At 39.7% G+C, this 16,655-nt stretch overlaps 1 protein-coding gene across 1 annotated transcript in view; it reads right to left on the bottom strand.

The window, feature by feature from the left end:
- The window catches only part of LOC137344478 (SRSF protein kinase 1-like), a 63,930-nt gene that overhangs the window by 33,387 nt on the left and 13,888 nt on the right, over nucleotides 1-16,655 (bottom strand). The gene's annotated exons all lie outside the window — the stretch shown is intronic.

Genomic DNA, 16,655 nt, shown 5'->3' with positions numbered 1-16,655 from the left:
CATATTAAATGTTCAATAATGTGAATTATAATCTGCCGAGAATGAAGTATTCCATTTTGTGGTCTACAAGAGAAAGCAATATTAAAGACACAGGGCTTTCATCTGTATACTGACAATCAAATGCTTGAGCACCTGCCCCCCCACACCATGAAACAAAAGACAAGCCTGCAACACAGCTAAAAATAAATGCAACATATACAACCAATAAAATGACAATAACCAGAGAACTAGAACAAATAGATCAATGAATGTAGTAGCATTAACTGACATAAATAGCGAAGTGTTTGCATATCAAGGTTGCATTCCTCCCTTCTAGAAAATAAGTCCAATAAAAATCAAGCTCACGTAGCTTTTTCTTACACGTATATAAAGGCTTAGCAGTTCTGCTCACCTGCTTATGACTGCTAAGGTCAGTGCTTACATGGAAACGCGAACACTTCATCAAAACACCGCTTTCCCCGCAGTATACCTGATCTGAATATCAATTCACTGGTGATTGCAAAAAAGCAGCTATAGATAAAATGAGTTATTATGGTGAGCTGCACCTGTACACACCCATACCTGTCTTACTGCATATTTCCCATAAAATCAGTTACAATCTATTTGCACAACGATTTTTTAAAAAACATGAATGCTGGCAATTAATGATCTTGTCCTATTTAATAGGATCATTTGAAAACTAGCTGCACAAGCTATAGCAAAGCATCCATTCAACAGCATTCTTAAAATAGTTAGACTACATACGATTTACAATACCTGCATGAAGCTCTGATACCCATTGGAGATGGCAACCCTGAAGTCAGATCACAGATTTTCTGCAAAGCCATCGACAAATATTTCAGCTGCCTCTGCCCGGGTGCACTGCAGGCAGTGATCAGCTTCCTAGCTGATAATCTTCCAACAGCACAAGCAGCAAATGCTCTACCACCTAGTTGCAGAAAGACTGCACTGCATTGCAGGTGAGCAGCCTACAAGTTTTATAACCAACCATTTTCTTTGTATTTATTTATTTCAGATGCAAACATAGGATGGATTTCTTCAACCAGACAAACATCACATGGTGCAACAAACCACCATATTAAAGTCACTGTTAAAATGGCTTAGTGGATGTAAAAATACTGAGATGGGCAGTACAGTGCTCTCCTGAATATCCACTGAAACCCATTGAGGACCTTTTTTTTTTTGGGGGGGGGGGGGGGGGTTTAGATGCTTGCATAATCAAATTGCTCAAATCACAACCATGCAGTGGGTGGGGTGTCAGACCTGATACAAATCAAGTGGTAAGTGAGGGACTGTTAGGAGCAACAATATTCACCAGGAAGCTACTGCATGCTTCAACAACCAACGCAGTGTAGCACAAATCTTCCTCCCTCTACTTTGTAACCAGCAGCTTATTTACTTACATTGCGAGGATAAGGAGCAACTGGAGGAGGGGTTTCGGGGAGGGAGTAGGAAAGAGAATGCGCAGGCAAGGTCAAAAAGAAATGCAGGTCAGAGGGGGAACAAGAGTCTGTGGCAATTCATCTCAGGAAGATAAAGGCAACAAGTCAGGATCTCAACCAACAAACAGAATTGAAACGTCTAAATCTTTGTGCTGTGATTGATCAGTAATACTGAACTGTGTGCACACTGAATGATTGGTGGCTGAGAATCTGTCTTGCCTTCCATTTGTTTCTACCCTCTTAATTGTGTGCTTTCTCCCCTCATGTCCAGTGTCAGCTTACCTCAATTGGCAATACTCTCACTTTAGAGTCAAAAGGTTGTGGGTTCAAGACCCTCTGTTCAGTGCAGTACTGAAGGAATGCTGCATTGTCTGAGGTGCCGTCTTTCGCACGAGATGTTAAAATGATGCCTTGTCGACATGCATTGGTGTATTCAAATAGTGTCATGGTAATTTTTCCAGAGAAGCATGGATTTAGTTCTTTTAGCAACCTGGCCAACCTTATTCCCTCAACCAATTCCATTAAAAACAAATTATCTGGTAATTCATTAATTTGCTGTTTGGGGGACCTTCAAAAGTAAACCACTGGTTGTCAAGTGCTTTGGGATATCCTTCAGGATGCGAGAAAGTACTATATAAAAGCTTTTCTTGCCTGTGCCTCCGGGGTTGGATGGCCCAAGAAAAGCAACTAAGCCATGAAAATGATAGAAAGATGAATGGCAAGTAAATTGCTGCAGCTGAGGACTGAATGGTGCATATTGTGCTTTCACCTCTGGAACCTGGGATCCAATCCAGCCCACCAGATGGGGTGAAACAATTTGGGCTCTCTCAATCTATGGGGGTGATTTTAAACCCCAAGAACGAGTGGGTTGGGGGCAGGTGGGAGTTGACAATAGTTGTTTTTTGGGCCGTAACTGCAAAATTTTCAGACTGCATTCCCAGTGGGGAGCCTGTATTTTTATGCGCCAACATTAAACCCGGAAATAAAGCTGGGACCCAAGAAACAACTATTTTCAGCTCCCACCCAGCCCCAACCCACCCATTCTTGGGGTTTTAAAATCACCCCCAATGTCTTCGTGAATGTGGGATCATAAAATTGGTGCAAATTTAGCTCGTCAGCAATCTCATTCAGACACAAAGAGTAAGTGGTGTGAGAAACTGAAATATCACACTAGTATGGTAGAGGTTATTCTTTGAAGGTTCAGGCTAAGACACATTGTTGGCACAGGGCAGGAGAGCCTCTGCATGTGGCTGTGCTATATCTAACCTGGGAATGCCTGCTGTTGACATTGGGTGTCTAAAATGCTAAATATCCCATTTTCCAGCATTAATATTCTGACGCTTGACTAGCACAAAATACACAGCAAATTACAGTTAAAAAAGCAGGTTGCAAATGGTGACAATTTATACAAATCATTATTTGTGATCCATGATTGTATTTTAACTGCATTAATAGTTTGAGAGAGGAGATTAGAATCACATATCTATAGTGTTCCTTACGTACAGAGAGCCACGAGTGCTTTACAGGGTGAAGGAAAAAAATGCCAAAAATAAGGGAAAACGTTGGGATCAAACAAAATGGTTTTTAGGATGTTTGGGAGCTTATGGGGGAAGGGGCAGGGTCATAACAGCTAAAGGAGCCACTGATGGGGATGCAGAAGGGGTGAGGAAACAAGGAGTAACCTAGAGTCAGGAAAGTGAAGGGTATGTGCATACCATATGGATCACTGAGGAAGAATGAGGCAAGGCTGTGGAGGGATTTGAAAACAATAATCCGATTTATAAGGCAACTCACTGGGGCACAGGGAGCCAAACGGAGTTGGGCAAGTGTAAGGGTGAGGAAAGCACGAACCTTGTGTGAGTGAGCAGGCAGGCCATGCATTCAGGGTTATAATTTGAAGTGAGAAAGCAAGCCTCAAGATTATAAAAGTGTGGATTAAAAAAGGTGAAAGTAGTAGTTTGCTCCGTCTTATTCAAAACGTGGATAAGATACACATCAAAATTAGGCACAACTTCTATTTTTTTTGGCCAATTTATTCCACTCCTTTCCCAAAGACACTAAATGCTGCTGGGGAAAGAGATCCGTGGGTTCCAAATGCCCTGCTGTGCCTCGCTCAAGTGGCCATTTTTCATATATAAGCATAGACAGTGAAAGTTTGTAGGCTATTCGGATTGAGCGCGTGGGTAACCCTAATTCTAACTTCGCTTGACATCACTGGATACAGGTCAGAAGCAGAAACCCTAGCCAATTTCCCCCTCACAAATCCAGTAATGCAGAGGCCAACTCCAGTGCTCCAACTGCCTTAAGCTAACCAAACAACAAATTGAGACCGGACACTTCTCAAACAGATAATTATTATCCTGGGCTGTTGCCAATGTGCACAAACAGATAACTATTCCCAATGCTTGGCTCAAGAACATTTTTGGCAAATACCTGGAAACAGGTTGTCTACTCATCTGATTTCTTGGCCAAGGAATGATGAATTCAACTGAGACAAAAATGGATAGAACACCATTTAAAAAATGAATCTTCGTAGTTTTAGAATTAGGAGATGAAAAGTCAATACAAAATGAAGAATCAAGTTTCTTTGAGAAACCTGTTTCTCTCAAAAGATAGGTATTTGATTGCTGAGAATATAGTGCTAAATATATAATCTGACCTACTTTTTATGGAATTGAGTTTGGAATACTAAAGACAATGTTAACAATTTTTATTTTAAACCACTAATTACAAGCAATCCTTACCCAAATAGTGGACCTTCCTTTTGCTTTAAAAAATAAAATTTGCAATTGTAAGTATGACTAGTTTAATGATTATATATACACTGCTCAAACTACATAGTTCATTGACAATTCCTATTCATTCCAATCTGATCAAATGCAGCTGATTTTACAAAACTGAAAGCAGGTACTGTATTTAAATGTTTAAAAGTGACCACAAAGGGTTTCAGGCCATTTAGCAACACACTCAAAATTCCACTGCTCTAATTTTAAGTGGATAAAAAGGAAAGTATAAATCCAAATTGGAAAATAGCTTTGCTTCTGAAGGGAATTCTGGGTGCACAACTACAGTAGTTATATTCAATATTTTCCTTCTGGCAACACATTGATGTCCATTAAGCTCAAAGCCCTATGTAAAAACTTACAGTAAAAGTATATACTTGACATATAAATACATTGCAATGATTTGAAGGAATACTAAACACATGTAAACTGCACAAATTTAGTTCAGTTTTGATCCTCTACCTCAGGCGGTGAATATATGCAACAACAAAAACAATTTCAAACACAACCACCAGTACAATGAATACAGCAGAAACCTCTATTATCCACTGTAATGGTGGCATCCCAGGGTGGATCAAAGAAATTCCCCATCAGTACTTGCCTCCTTTGCCCTCTTCTTGCTAAGATTAACTGGGGTTGGAACAGCAAATATATACGCTGATCTTCCAACTCAAAGCTAATCCACACAGCCATCCACGACACCAGGTGCCAGACCAGTGTAAGTCCGTTCACAAAGGCTCCCCAGTGGCAACGATGACCCCCACCCCCCTCCAATGTAGCACTCTCACCTGAGTCAGAAAGTTGTGCATTCAAGCCGCACTCCAGAGATTTGAGCACATAATTTAGGCTGACACTTCAGTGCAGTACTGAGGGAGTGCTGCACTGTAGAGTTGTCATCTTTTGGATGAGACATTAAATTAAAGACCGGTCAGGTAGACTTAGAAGACCCTATTGCACTATTTGAAGATCAGCAAGGGAGTTCTTCTGGTGCCCTGGCCAACATGTACAGTCAACCAGCACCTCAGATTGTCTGGTCATTTACCTCATTGTTGGTTGCGAGACCTGGCTGTGCACAAACTGGCTGCTGCGTTTCCCTACATTACAACACCGACTATACTGCAAAATTATTTCATAGGCTGTGAAGTGCTTTGGGACATTTTGAAGTCATGAAAGGTGCTATATAAATGCAAATCATTTATTTGTCATTGTCACCTTCTGTCGAGATCAGCTCACCGCAAATGCCTAATAAATTCAGTGGCAGAAATCTGCTACTTCACTGGTCCGCATCAGGTAATTAATTGGAATAAATGGCAACTGGTGATGTCCATGGATGATTTAATTTTGAATTAGTTTTTAAAATATACATTTGAGAAAATAATCAATTACATGCACGTAACACCACACTGATTCAATCATTTCCAGGTAAACTTCAAAAAAAGGGTAGGAAACCAGCACTTTCTTACACATTCCCATAATGATTTGCCTTAGTGCTTTTACAATGTATTAAAAAGTCAAGATCAGATCCACGGATGTCACTTTACATCATGGTGATGACACACATCTATTACAGCGAAGCAAGTGTAAACCATTCTTCTAACACACTAAATTATCCTGATAATTCGCTACTCTGCAGCAAAAAAACACAAATCAATGCAAAACTTCATACCCAAACTGCTTCCTCTTCCTTCCATAAAATGTTGAGTTCACTATGACAGACAAAAATATTCTAATCACTGCCTCTCTCCTCAAACTAGCGTATAGAACAGATCGACTTGTAACAGTATTAAAAGTCTTCAATACAGACAATTTGAACAGATGAGTGGAAGAACTCAGCCACAGTTATATGCTCCTGAAAACCAATACTTAACAGCCAGCATTGTACAGTTGCTTTGATATTAGGGCTTGAAAGTAACAATGGTCTACTTTAGAAAGCAGTAATTTTTAAATATGGAACGCTAGTGACGTCCATTACTTATCCAGTAAATCTTATACAGCAGAAAGCCCACCAGCACCCTTTAGGGATTCTAGTCAGGACAATCTCACCAGTATTTTGTGGTATAACAGTATTTGGGAGCTGAGCTCAGATCCAATGAACTCACGCTGACCAATAGATTTTACATAATTTTTTTAATATATATATATATTTTTTTTAAAAGGTTTAGAAATAGATCACAAGCAGTATTAAGGAAATATATATAATTTATTTATGATTCAGTCATTTATGAGTCAATCTCACCATAGCTACACTGAGTATCTTTCATTGCTCCCCACAACACATCCTCTGTATAGGATTATTTTATTGTACGTCTGGGAAGAGGGTCCACCAAATCCCCATCTCCAATATATTGAAAATAACTTTGCTTCTGAAGGGAATTGTGCGTGCACAACTGGATATATGCTAATGAGATTCTCAGGAAATTTTGGTGTAAATGCCAGTGTATTTGGCCTAAGCCAGATCGAGGACATTCCAGCCCAATATATACAAGTGGTCTTGACTTGGGTAAGGAGGCACAGTATCAATATCTACATACAAATATGGGATTGCAGTTAACTGTGAAGGGGACTGTAAGCAGCTTCAGGAGGAAATAGACAAGTTAATAGACTGGGCAGAAAGATGGCATATGAAATTTACTTGCCCTCTAAATTTTTTTTTAATGTATATTTAAACATTAGGGGGCAAGTAAAGAGACTGTAAAATAAAAACATATGGAATCCTAGGTTTTATAAACTGAGGCACAGAACACAAAGGCAAAGAGATCATTCTAAACCTATACAAATCATTGGTTAGGATGCAATAGCAATACAGTGTCCAGTTTTGGGTGTGTTACTTTAGGAACAATGTCAAGGCTATGGGGATGGTGCACAAGAGATTAACTAAGATAATATCAGGGATGAGAGCCATTAGATATAAAACAGAGAAACTGTTCTGAAAAGGAGATGATAGAGGTGCTCAAAATTAAGGGTTTTGAGAAGGTAAATAAGGAAATACTATTTCCACTGTTTGATGAATCAGTAACCAGAGGGCATAAATTTTATATCACCACTGGAACAATTGGAGAAGGAGGAGAATTTTTTTTTTAAAAACATGCACAGGATTGTTACGATGTGGAACGCCCTAGCAAAAACAATGATAGAAACAGAAACCGTAATGGCTTTTAAAAGGGAAGTGGATAAATATTTGAAAAATGTAAAAGGGTACAGGGAAAGAGCGAGAGTGTCACTCTTTTGGGGAGCTAGCACGGGTGTAATGGGCCAAACAGCCTCCTTTTGTGCTGTAAAATTCTTGATTATATTTTAGATGAAAGATCACTGTCAATACAAAGTGCATAAAGGACAAGTAGAATTTTACACAACATGACAGCAAACAGAAAAGACTGCAAAACAGTCCCGATTTGTCCAGCAATCTTGTAGATTATTTAAATGATTCTTCATTTTGGGCATCAACACACATTTCATTCCAGCAGCCAGAAATTTCCAGGTCTCTTAAATGCAAGCTCTTTCATTCATTCACTTACACAACCAGCCTTGGGCTAGTTTACAGACACTGCATTTAAGGGGAGCAATGAGTCAGAAAGCCACATAATTGCAACTAGAAATCAAGGAAAAGTAGGTTAGTCTGACCAGCACCACTATATATTAGCATTCAAAAGACAGTAAAGACATTAATGATAAATCATAGCATTAAAGTTTGCTTGTAAAAAATCTGTTCTGAGTTATACCTATCTGTTTTTATTAGAGATTTTAAAAGCTCAAGACAAAGATGTCAAAACTCTCTGGCCTCTCACTTCATTTCAATCAGATATGCTCAGGTTCCAGCTACTGTGACTTCAACCCAACCTTTCTTCCATTAAGAGAACTTGTTGGTGAAACACAGCTCATGTAAGCAAATGTTAACATGAATATTGATGGATATTTCTTTAAGATGTCCATTCCATTCAGCAAATTTCTCACAAATGTCACAAATAGAAACGATCTGAGTCCTCTAGTTTTACTTTTCATAATGCTAAACTGGCCATTTTAAGAGCCTTAATATAAAAAAGTAAATCTCCAATATCAGAATGCTTAACAACTTCATAAGATCTTCAACATCAAATTCTCAGTTTAGTAGAACAGTGATGTAACTTGAATCCAGAACTAAAGCAATGCAAGGTTTTCCCTGTATAGGTAAATCTTGAAAAATATTTAGAAGCTTGGCCATGCCAAGTCCTGACTCTAGCCACATCTAGCTCTAATTCTAACTATGTCCAAGCTCCAGCTGCTCTCCTCAGCTTCCATCTACCACCCCCCAACCTTCACCCGAAGAGAAGGTCTTGTGGTCAGTGGTGGACCATGGTTCTCATTTGAGCAGCCCAGAGCTGGTATGTCTAAATTTCAAATGGAAAAGATGTGCCTCCAGGTTGGACAAATTTCCCACCCAAAAGTTGTTATTCTGCTCGTTAGTAGCTTAGATGCCTAAATAGTTTCTCAATTCTGCCTGCAGCAAGAAATTACAGATCTATTTTATCCACCTCTGAATAAGTCAAGTTAAAATCCATTAGGTCAACATTTGGAGAGCTTCTGTAAAATTCAGTAACTTCTGGTAACCTATGGAAAATGCATATTGGATAATGGCATTTCAAAGGAAAGATATTCAATGTGGCTAGTAGAATGCATTTTATATTATCTAAAGAGCAACAAATGCTCCACTGATTTTAAAGGGTGTTTATAAAATCTGCACCCATCATCCCAAGCAATCATTCATCTAGATAACAAGACTGTTGCAGGCTACTCCGCACTTCCAAAAAAATTATAGGATGGGGCATCCAAACTGATCTGGTCATACATAATCTCATTGGCAATATTGTAATCTACTGTTTTTTTTAAAAAGTATTTGCCCCATCAATTTATCTTGCCTAAGCTTGTTCCTATAGTCCAACCTCACCCCAAAATTATGTCCCAATTATGCACAATTTTTAAAGATGCTATTCATTTTACAATGTGGTAGGGATGAGGCATAACTGCAGTCCAGCATATAGGTCTGAATTTCAGAGACAACAATCACTATGTAGTTGCAGTGCCACTGCCGCCCCACTTTACTGTAAATAAGACAACACAGCGGGTTATTCTTACTAAAATGCCTTGCCAGATGCGACTGCGAGCAGCATGGTAGTAGTTTGAAGTGTAGTGGGTAGTGCATGGCTCTGCCCCATGCCAATGTAATACTGGTGAAGATGCCCTCAGGAGTTAGGCTGAGATTATTTCCACAAAAACAATCCTTCACTTACAAAGAAGCGTACCAAAAATTGGTACAAATAGTAACCCGTGAAGCTTGATTATAAATCGAGCTGAAAAAGCCACCACGAAACAGACAATTAATGCTCAGGTGAAAAGTAAATCATACTTTTATTGTAGTTTGCGTTGATCAGGGTGAGGGGTATTCATTCTGGGGAAAAGAATATTGTTGTGATCTGTAGATAAATACATACACACACAACCAATAAGAGCATTCAACACCTCTCATTTGAGAATTTTCCCGATCTTTTTCCACAAGTGAACTATTCCCAATCTATCACTTCCCAATACTCAAATAACATCACATTTTAATGGTGCCAAGCACTGTGTTCATTTGAATTAGAGCAAAGTATCAAGTTAGTGTACTAGATTCCATCAATAGGACAATGAACCTCATGGGGTTGCTGCAGGGTGGCTATTTTCAGAATATTATAGATTAACATGTCTGCACTGAGAAATGCACAAATGTAAAGCCAAAATTAACTTTTATGATTAAAGCAGCTAGATTCAGTCTTTCTACATGTACTGCATACATTTTGATAGATCAATACTAGTCAATCTCCCATGGCAATGTGCACTTGGAAGCAATCAAAGATACATTCTGTCCTCGTTTTTATATTTCCATTATAAATTCTTATGTCCACATTTATAATGGAAACTGCCTATGTAAACTTGGTACACTGTATTTGCACCCTTCTGCCAGTGAGGCTGGCTGAGTGGCGTGATCAACAGGATTGGGGCAGGAGAGCAGTGAAAGAAATCCAGCGGTGAAATGGCGCGAGCTAAATTGGAAGACCGTAGGGAGACAGGCAAGTGACGTTCTCGCTTAAAGGTGAAGGCTGGAACAAGTGAGGGAGGCTGAATAAAGTTTGCCTGAGGGCATGCAATGCTCGTAAACAGAGGAAGGCTAGGGTTATCAAATTGGAGGAAGCAGGCCTCAGCCTGATGGTGAAACAGGAGCCTGGAAATGTACCATGACAGCCCACTATTAACACTGAATAGGGAATTATCATAAATGTTGACCTTGAAATGCTGACATAAATGTTACTCAAAAATAACAAGTAGCAAAGTTTTTGAGACAAGAAGTACATTAACACATGCAAGATTTTTTACATATAGTTTAGTATTTTGCTACAAAATACAAATGGAAATCACAATCAGAAAAATATTAGTCTCATATGTTTCACTGTGGACTCTGAGAACTCATTTTGATTGCCTTCGGGGGTCAGAGGAATTTCCCAGAATTCATTTTCCCTGAAGCGGCGCAGGGATTCTTTTAGCCTTTTTTTGCATCTCCCAAAAGATCACATGGCTGCTGGTGGATGGGTGTGTTGGGGGGTGGGGGGGGGGGTCGGGGTCATGATACTTAATTACCACATGGCTATATCGGGCAGGCTTGATAGACCAGTTGGTCCTTTTCTGTCCAATAGTTTTGTGTTCTCCAGAGAATGGACATTGCCCACAACACACAAAAGATGGGAGAGATAGTGGTAGTTCAGTCTTTCTCATTCTATAACATTAGTGAGCACAGGTCTTTAGCCCATGGATCAAGATACTTCTTTGCCACAGGGAAAAAAAAAAATCAATAAAACTGAGCTTCCTCAATGGTTCAGTTGGCAGTAAACTCCCTAGCGGGACTGGTAGAGGAAAATATCAAAGAATGAGATACGGTAAATTAACATTTATGGTTGTGTGTGCATGTTTGGCAAAAAATCTTTACAGCAATAGTACCTCTTAACCAAACCACAGAAAGTCGCAGAGATTTATTTAAAAAGGAATATCTGCCTGTTTTTCTGAATCATTGGGAGAGTCAGAGACAGCAACGAGAAAGTTTGCGAGCAGGGGACAGGTGGAGTGGGTGCGTGAGGAGTTGAGAGTATAAAATTGGATGCCTTTTTAAAAAAAAACTTTTCTCCGGACCATGCCATGGGAGAACAATTATTGCTGCAGGAGTGGCAAGATTGATTGCTCATCTGTACAGTCTGATCTCAAACGGGGTGGTGGGAAAGATGATTATGTTCCTGGATTCAGGAAGAATGCTCACATGAATTATGAAGTTGAGCGAGGACAAAATCAGCTTGACTGTGAATTGTCGTGCTCTCTACCCAATTAGCCTGCCGATCCTCGCTGCCTAGATTTGCACAAGAAGAATGACCCATTGCGAGATATTGGAGAGCGACTAGAGTTTATAGAACCATACTCTAGCAAGGCATCTATGCCTTCAGGGAAGGGGGGGGGGGGGGGGGGGGGGGAAGAAGGGGAATTATATTTCTCTTTAAAAAGGTACAATGGTATGTCCTTATTTATTTCACTCCTTAATGTTTTATACTGTGCATGAGGGGACCACTAATCTGTATATTAAAAATCTTACATCCACGTGCACCATGTCAACTTTTTACAGCAGCAACACCACTGGCAGGAGGGTGTAATTCAGCTTGACAAGTTTACATAGGCAGTTTCCATTATAAATATAGTCATAGGAATTTATAATAGAAACATAAAAATAAGGACAGAATGCCTTAAAAATGGGGACTGAATTCTATTTTTTGTAAAGTTGGTCTTTTTGCTTTAAAAAGACTGGATGACATTTGTATATGGATACCCTGATTATTGTCTCTTTCCCTCCCCTTCCCTCCTACTAAATAAGGTCACCCTCCTGTTGATATTTCATTGGAACCTTTTTTTAAAAATCATTGCAACAATTTAGGTGCAGCACAGCCTGAAGTCACCGGATATCAAAGTAACAGATTTTTGGAGTTTGATGACTATTTTTATTTGAATTTTTCTTGCTGTACTATGCTTAACCAAAGTGCTGTCAGTCTAGGTGCACGCAAATTTTTTCCAACCCCCGCCCTCCACCCACGTGTTCAGAAGGATTAAGCAGCTGGAGTGGCCTTCCCAATGGGCATACCCCTGTTCTGCATACTAATGGTAGAGGAAGAGGAGCAGCAGAGACAAGAGGTTGAGTTTGAGGCGCCAGCATCGTGGCACCCCTATGGGCGACGCTGCATTTGTGCTTGTTCTATGCCGATTTTCACATTCCAGCAAAGGCAATCGAGCTCTGCACAAAATTTGGGCACAAGTTCCCATCGGCAAGATCGGCATAGAAACTGGTTTGAATTTCACACTAATTTTTATGTGCACGATCCAGGAAATTATGGGCCATTGCAGATCAGTCACAAACACAGGATAAACAGCCAGTTCCAATATCCATTGAATACAACGGTGATTAATGCACTGAATAGAGTTTCATTTACTCACAATGTACATAGTTAAGTAAGAAGTTTCATTTTTAAAAAAGATGGGAGCTTCAATATAAAAATTGATGTTGAATAAAGTCCTGTTCATCCATCACCCCCAACCTTGCTAACCTGCACTGGCTACCTTGTCCCCAATGCGTTACATTTAGAATCCTTATCTTCTCCTGAACCTTTCGTCTTCTGACTCCAGTCAAGTTGTTGTAACTGCTCTCATACAACAGCCACACTTAATTCTAGAGCACAGTAAACCTCGTCGTTACAATCTCCACCATTTATACCGGGCGCGTTGGAGTTAACGCGATTTGCCCGCTATACGCGATGGACGCTGTAACCAAGAAAGCAATAGAAGTTAGAGATTTCCCAGATTACACTATCTTTGTAATCTCTCCCGTGATTTCCCAGCACTTTCCCAGTTTCTTTTCTCCCAATGATTTGATATAACCATTAAGCTGGGGGACTTGACCCCTCCTCATCACCACTTTATTTATTCTTGTTTTAAGTCCTTCCAACTGCTCTTGACCCATTTCTTTTTTATTCTTTCATCTCTCGCATTTCGTCACTTTGTTTAAAAAGCCATACTCACCCTTAACGTTGGTTAAAAGATATGTAGTGGTTCATGATCCCGGGGGACACACGTGTTAGCAGTCCACTATAAAAGTATTGCCAAGAGAGACCCATCCATACTGTGGTACAGTGGGAGCTGTTTGCCTCAAAGACTCCAGACAGACCGATTCCAGCAAGGTCTCAGGTAATTTTTACACGCCAGGCAGTGGGTACGAAATTGATGAACCTTGAATAATGATGATCCACATAAACTCCTTACAGCTTTTCCCACAAAATCAGAGAGAAGGGTGGATTTCACCAACATCAATCGGTCATTAAAAGTTCAATAGTTATGAGGGGTAATCATGCTAATGAGGTGCAAACAGCCGCTGAACTAACCGAAATAGCTGGCCCGCTAAATACGGTTTAAGCACCACCGTTGCAATTGATGCCTATAGTAATGGCAAATGGCTATGTAGATGACTGTCCAGGACAAACAGGGACGGTGTAAGTGATGGGGACTATATCAATTAGCTGACAAATCACCTTGCTCACAGCTAAAATTTCCATGTTACAGTTTAAAGCAGAAAATTGCATCACAATACATGACAAATGACTCTTAATCCACTGAGGAGTTGGAAGTAGTTTACCAGGCTATTCACAAACATAATCTACTCAGAAGAACTCGAATAAAGACAGCACTTGTCAAATGAGGTGGCCAACTAAGTGTTTTTGTGTAGATGTTATGGAGCTTGCTATTCACTGATGCCTGTCTCACAGACTGACTTCTCAAAGGGACAATGCAGGACAGGATATGGAGGGCGTCCAATCTTTCCTCTGCTCGTGTCTTTGCCTCTTTTTCTCTGTCCACCCCTCATCTCTCTCGCCTATAAGTCAGGGGCTGTGGGTTCAAGCCCCATTTCTATTTGAGCATATAATCTAAGATGACATTTCGACACAGTACTGAGGGAGTGCTGCACTGTTGGAGGTGCCATCTTTCGGATGAGACGTTAAACCAAGGCCTCATCTGCCCCTTCAGGTGGACATAAAAGATGCCATGGCACTATTCAAAGAGCAGCGGCCTTCTCCCCAGTGCCCTGGCCAATATTTATCCCTCAACCAACATTGCTATCTGATCATCATCCCATTGCTGTTAGTGGGACAGCCAAAAAATAAATGACCCACAGGGTTAAAAAGACGGTACATAAACATCCAATAGGGTCAGCGAAACAGAAGTAGGAGGGCTGGCGCTGCAAACAAGGAGCAGGGGCAGTGCAATAACACCCCAATGAGCCAAAGGTGGCATGGCAGGAGGAAGCAGGACTGCTGACGCAAAAAAAAACCATCAAATGGCCCATAAGGCTGAAGGAAGCAGGAGCAGCAGCCAAAAGAAAAAATTTAAATGTCCTGTAGGGCTGAACAAACAGGAAAGTCAGGGCCAAGAGGAAGCAGGGATAAACGACAGAGGGAAGAGTTAGGGCCAAAGGGAGACAAAGTCTAAAAGAAAGAAACTTTAAACTTACGGCAGTGTAAATTTTGAGTTACGGTCAACAGAGGCTCAGCAGCCAACAACTCAATGGGGTGCTCTACAGTGCTACCTGGTGGCAAGAGGCCTGGAACTCCATTGTGACAGGCATCTGACGAAAGGTCATTGACCTGAAATGTTAACACTTTCTCTCCACAGATGCTGCCTGACCTGCTGAGTATTTCCAGCATTTTGTGTATTTATTTCAGATTTCCAGCATCATCAGTATTTTGCTTTTAATTTAGTGTTTACATAGAATCTACATTTTAAAAGTTTATATGGATTTTCCAATATAAATTTTGACATAAAAGCAGCTGTCAAAAATCATAAAGTAAAGTTTGTGGCCAGGAAGTGCACACCATACACCAAGACTTTTAGTATAGACTGGTCAATCGCCTGTTGCGTAGAACACAGTCAAAACCAAGTGTAGCCTTCAGATGAAGCAAGGTTCGTGGGCAGGGAATAATTGAACCAGGGCAGTGGGCAGAATTCATTCCCAATTTTAAAAATTATAAATTCCTATGTCCACGTTTATAATGAAAATTGCCCATTTAAACTTCTCATGGTGTAATTACATTTTTCTTCCAGTGTTCACAACTCCACTGGAAGAAGGGTGTAATTAGAGCGGTAGGTTTACATGGGCAGTTCTATTATAAATGTTGACACCAGAATTTATAATGGAAGATATAAATGTATAAATAAAGATAAATTAAAATTCAAATTACAGGAATACATTCTCACTCCTGTATTACAAATAATGCCAAAGTAGCATATTAACAAAAATACTTTCACTGTAAAATACATGATTACAGATTCACCTTTTAAAAAGTGTCAGCTGTTACAATACCAACATCAAATAGATATTACGGCAACCTTAAGAAAGCATCAATTTCAACATATGCAATTTCAACATATTTTCTCTTTTCCTGCCTTCAATGTGGAAGTGCGCACGATTCCAGATGACATTCCAATATGGCCAAAAAATATCATTCGTCGCTATTCTGCTGTTTGATCTTTATAACAAAAAGGAGCAAGATCAAATTTCTTAAATAGAACATGAGATGATGACATTTCCCAATTGCACACCAGCAAACTCCTTGATACTGACTTGCTAAAGCAGAGTTCCAGAATCCATGTGGCAAGTATAGTATCTAACTGTAAAATGAAGAAAATGTGCAAAATTTTGCAATGGGATTAAAGGGAGATCCAATTTCTGATCTTCACACTGGTAATTTAAAATCCCAACTCAATTCTGTTATGTAATTTTATATTTTTATGAACGTGTTTAATCAGAAATTCAACTCTTGTTGGCAAAAGTGTTATGAAAAAGCTGATAAAGGTGGTAAAACACCTTTTATCATTTGGTTTTGTGAAGGGGAAGATGGAAAATTAACTTGCTGGATAACATTGCCCAAGAAGCTAGTGAAATGGCAGCAGCAGAAACAAACCTTGCAACACAAGTAATAAATCATGTGGAAAACAAAACTGACTTGGTACAGAAAACAGTAAATGACCAAACTATAAATAGCAAAAAATACGTAAAAGCACTACTCTACAAACATGTCAGATGACGCATGCCAAACCTGCTGAGACAACCACCTCAAAACTGACTGAAAGCATAAAAGCACATAGAACATATAAAATCTAAGGACAGGGAAAGAGAAACACTGCATAAAATTATCTAAAATGTCATGGCCACTTACCAGAAAATGGGCTAGAGATGTTTGCAATTATTTCCTCTCCCATTTATTAATTTTATTTTAAACTTTGCGTTAGTCACTTTTTCTTTTTTTGAAAGGGGGACTTCAGCCTCATGTCTTGAAATGCACGT

The sequence above is a fragment of the Heptranchias perlo genome, chromosome 27 (genome assembly GCF_035084215.1).
Source record: "Heptranchias perlo isolate sHepPer1 chromosome 27, sHepPer1.hap1, whole genome shotgun sequence".
In the NCBI taxonomy this organism is placed as follows: Eukaryota; Metazoa; Chordata; class Chondrichthyes; order Hexanchiformes; family Hexanchidae; genus Heptranchias; species Heptranchias perlo.
Note: the sequence above shows the minus strand (reverse complement) of the source record. Positions and strands in the feature narration are given on the sequence as shown.